Consider the following 4,148-nt stretch of genomic DNA (forward strand, 5'->3'; position numbering starts at 1 on the left):
TATAATATATTTAAATTAACAGCAAAACATGGGGCAAAAATGAATTACCCAGGGACTATGGCATATTTTGGGCTTCCCGGTGGTTCAGTAGTAAAGAATCCACCTGCCAGTGTGGAGACGCAGGAGATGTGGGTTCCATCCCTGGGTTGGGGAAGATCCCCTGGAGGAGGAAGTCGCAGCCCACTCCAGTATTCTTGCCTGGGAAATCCCATGGACAGAGGAGCCTGGTGTGCTGCAGTCCACAGGGCTGCAAAGCATTAGACATGACAGAGAGACTGAGCACACAGGCATGGGGAATGTTAAATGTTCATCTTCTCTCTTTCTTATTGCTTAGTTATTATTATTATTTTTTAATTTGAAAGCAGGAAAACAAGAAAAATGCCTGGTTCTGGATCCTGTTGGATCATGTGGGTGCCCTCTCCTCTGTTCTTCTGACCTGATTCATCCCAGGGCTGGATGGAATCCAGAGGGCAGAGCCCACCCAGGGACAACTGGGGAGGGATGTAGGGAGAGAGCAAGAGTTCCTGAGAGCATCTCCTTGGGCTTCCCAGGCTGCTGTCCAATTCGTAGATTCAGGTGGATAGAGAGGTTGTCTGTGGCCCGGAATCTGCTTGGGCAAAAGAGAAGGAGCTGGGAAGAGAGTTGGTAGAACTATGTGCTAAGAGGAAAAAATTAATTTATTCATTTTGATTCAATCAGAATGAGAAACAATGGCTGTCTCTCCATCCATCCATTCCTTGACTCCTTCTGCAGCCCTCTCCCTGGCAAGCCCAGACTGGTTGTTCCATCTCTGCCTCCAGCCTCAAGGATGTTCATGGACAGGGAGACTCCCTGCTCTCTCCTCAATGAGAGGCATCACTCCACATAAGGGATGAAAAAGAGAAAGCTAGATTTTGAAGACAACACTGGGGAGAAGGAGATAAGATGGGAACAGAGAATTGGATCTCTGCTTTCTGGAACCTCTGGCCTGTCTTTCCATCATTGGGCTTCCACTTTGTGTCTCCAGACACTGTTCTCTACCTCCATCTTCATTCTTGAAATACAGTCCATCCCCCATTTTGTGTGTGTGTGTGTGTTGCAGATTCCATATTTGCCAATTCGCCAAACTCATGTCCATTGAGTCAGTGATACCACCCAACTCTCTCATCCTCAGTCACACCCTTCTCCTCTTACCCTCAATCTTTTCCAGCATCAGAGTGTTTTTCAATGAGTCAGCTCTTCATATCACATGGTCAAAGTATTGGACCTTCAGCATCAGTCTTTCCAATCAATATTCAGGGTTGATTTCCTTTAAGATTGACTGGTTTGATCTTGTTGTCCAAGGAACTCTCAAGAGTCTTCTCCAGCGCCACAGTTCAAAAGCATCAATTCTTTAGTGCTCAGCCTTCTTTATGTCCAACTCTCACACCAACACACGACTACTGGAAAAACCATAGCTGTGACTACAAGGACCTTTGTCACCAAAGTGATGTCTCTGCCTTCTAATACACTCTATGTTTGTCATAGTTTTTCTTCCAAGGAGCAGACATCTTTTAATTTCATGGCTCCAGTCACCACCCACAGTGATTTTGGAGCCCAAGAAAATAAAATTTGTCACCGAGGCTCTTTAGTTCCTCTTTGCTTTCTGCCATTAGGGTGGTGCCATCTGCATATCTGAGGTTATTGATATTTCCCCCAGCAGTCTTGATTCCAGCTTATGCTTCATCCAGCCCAGCATTTCACATAACATACTCTGCATAGAAGTTAAATAAGCAGGGTGACAATATACAGCCTTGATGTACTCCTTTCCAAATCAGGAACCAATCCATTGTTCCATGTCTGGTTGTAACTGTTGCTTCTTGAGCTGCATACAGGTTTCTCAGGAGGCAGATAAGGTAGTCAGATATTGCCCTCTCTTTAAGAATTTTCCACAGTTTGTTGTGAGCCACACAGTCAAAGGCTTTAGCTTAGCCAGTGAAGGAGATTCCCTTGGTGCCATTGACTCTCAGGCTCCTGGAAATCAGCACCATGGACAGAGGCGAAGAGGCCACCTTCTCTCTGCCCTGCACACTGTGGGGCGGATTCCCTTGGTGCCCTTGACTCTCAGGCTCCAGGAATCAGCACCACGGACAGAGGCAAGGAGCCCACCTCCTCTTTTCTCCCTGCCCAGCTGGGTGGCTTCCCCTTAACACAGTTCTCACTCTGAGCAGCCAGTAAGGACCAGTGAGCTCAGTTACACTTGGGACCTGAAGCCCCCTCCCTTCATCCCCACCCCACCCTAGACCCTGTGGGAAGCAACCTGTAAAGGTTTAGTGGGGAAGGGGGAGCAGGAGGTCACCCAGGGCCAGGAAAACTCCATCTCCTCCAGGCTAGGAGGACTCGGTTACTCAGCAGACGTGGAGCTCACGCATGTGGGTGGGGTTTGCAGGCCCCAGCTGCTCCCTGGAACAAGGACAGAAGGAGGGTGTGGGGGTGTGTCTGGGTCTTCATGCTGCTTTTAGCTCCATGTCTTCCCTCAAAGCCCAGAACGTTCCACTCTTCAGTCCCCTCTGCACACCTAGCACTGCCTGGACCCTGGGGAGGGAGTATGTGGAGTAGACGGAGAGGGATCCCCTTGTATTATCCATCCCTCTGTGAGGTGGGGTCACCTGTGGCTGATATCCCCATGTTTCCCTTCTTTGCAAGCATCCCAGAGCTCCCCAGGAGCAGGGCTGAGCTGTGGGTCTGACTCCTCAGTGGGTATGGGCAGGGGTCTCCTCACCTGAGACCTGGAGCTCCAGGGGGTCGCTGGGGAGCAACAGCAGGTGTGGGGCAGTGTTGTGTGAGTTGTAGCACCTGTAGGTCCCACTGTGGGCTGAGGTCACAGCACTCAGGGTGAAGTTGGCCTGAACGGGTGGAGCCAGGTTCTGCAGATGAAGGTGCTAGGGAGGAGTGAGCGGCCCCTCTTTGGACAGATGGAAGGTGTCTGACCAGACCTCAGAGCGACTGCAGGGTCACATCCTCTCCCCGGGGCACTGAGGCCCCTGGGCGGATGGAAAGGGAGGGTTTCCTGTGCATTCTTGGGGGAGGACAGAGGTGATGTGTAGAGAGCCCCTCCCCATACCCCAGACCCTGAGCTGAGGGCCCTCCCAGCTCCTCTCGGTCTGTCTGTGTGGGTCTCCTTAATCTTTGTGCCTCTCACTCCTGTTTCCACGTTCCCTCCCTAGACCCCTGCACCACCTGGGCCTCTGCTCCAGGACGCTCTCCCTGGACCCGTCACCACCAGGGCTGACCCTGGTCCAGTGCCCTAAGCACACGGTCGGGACCTGGGCCACGACAAGGGCGCCTCACCTGTCATCAGGATGCCCAGGGGGGCGCTGGGGGCCGACCACACATAGGAGAGGTTGTGTCCACTGTAGCATCTGTACCGGCCCCCGTGGGTGCTGGAGAAGGAAATGGCAACCCACTCCAGTATTCTTGCCTGGACAATTCCATGGACAGCAGAGCCTGGTCAACTACAGTCCATGGGGTCGCAAAGAGTCCAATATGGCTGTGTGGCTAACACTTTCACTTAACACTTTCCGTGGGTGCTGTTCACATGGCCCAGGGGGAAGTCGGGCTCTTCTGACCTTCTAGACGGAGGGGAGGGTTGAGCCCCTCGTCCTTGGTCAGAGCGAATCTGCCAAAGCTGGCCTCTGAGCGACACCAGAGGGTCAGATTGTCTCCAGGGAGCATGAGCAAGCCGGGCTTGGGGGAGAGAGAGGGCACCCTGTACACTCCTCGGGGGAGGGGCTGTGTCAAAGGGGGACCTCCAGCCCACTGACTCTGGGTGTGGGTTGGGAGAAGAGGGGTCCACCTGAGCCCACACTCTGCTCCTCTGCCCGTGAGGAGGCTCCCACAGTGGGAGGGACCGCACCCTCCACATTACCTGTCAGCACTAGGGGCAGGGGGTTGCTCCGCTCTGACCAGCCATTCCTACTCTGACATGCACACTGACACTGCCCTGTAGTGCTCGAGCTCCTGGCCTGATGGAGAAGCTGGCCTTGTTACTGGAGTCCTGTGGGGGCCGAGTAACCAGAGGGCTGGCTGGGTGGGAGCAGGAGGTCTGGTGGGGACTCACCTGGTCGTACCTGGTCCCACTGCTCCCAACACAGCCCTGGAAGAGAGCTTCCTGCCAGCACCCATCCTCA

General features: G+C 53.3%; 1 pseudogene; it reads right to left on the bottom strand.

The window, feature by feature from the left end:
• The window catches only part of LOC104998653, an 11,326-nt pseudogene extending 7,183 nt beyond the window's left edge, over window positions 1-4,143 (bottom strand).
• Between the last annotated feature and the right edge of the window lie 5 nt (window positions 4,144-4,148).

This window comes from Bison bison, unplaced genomic scaffold (assembly GCF_000754665.1).
Source record: "Bison bison bison isolate TAMUID 2011002044 unplaced genomic scaffold, Bison_UMD1.0 scf7180017853195, whole genome shotgun sequence".
Taxonomy (NCBI): Eukaryota; Metazoa; Chordata; class Mammalia; order Artiodactyla; family Bovidae; genus Bison; species Bison bison.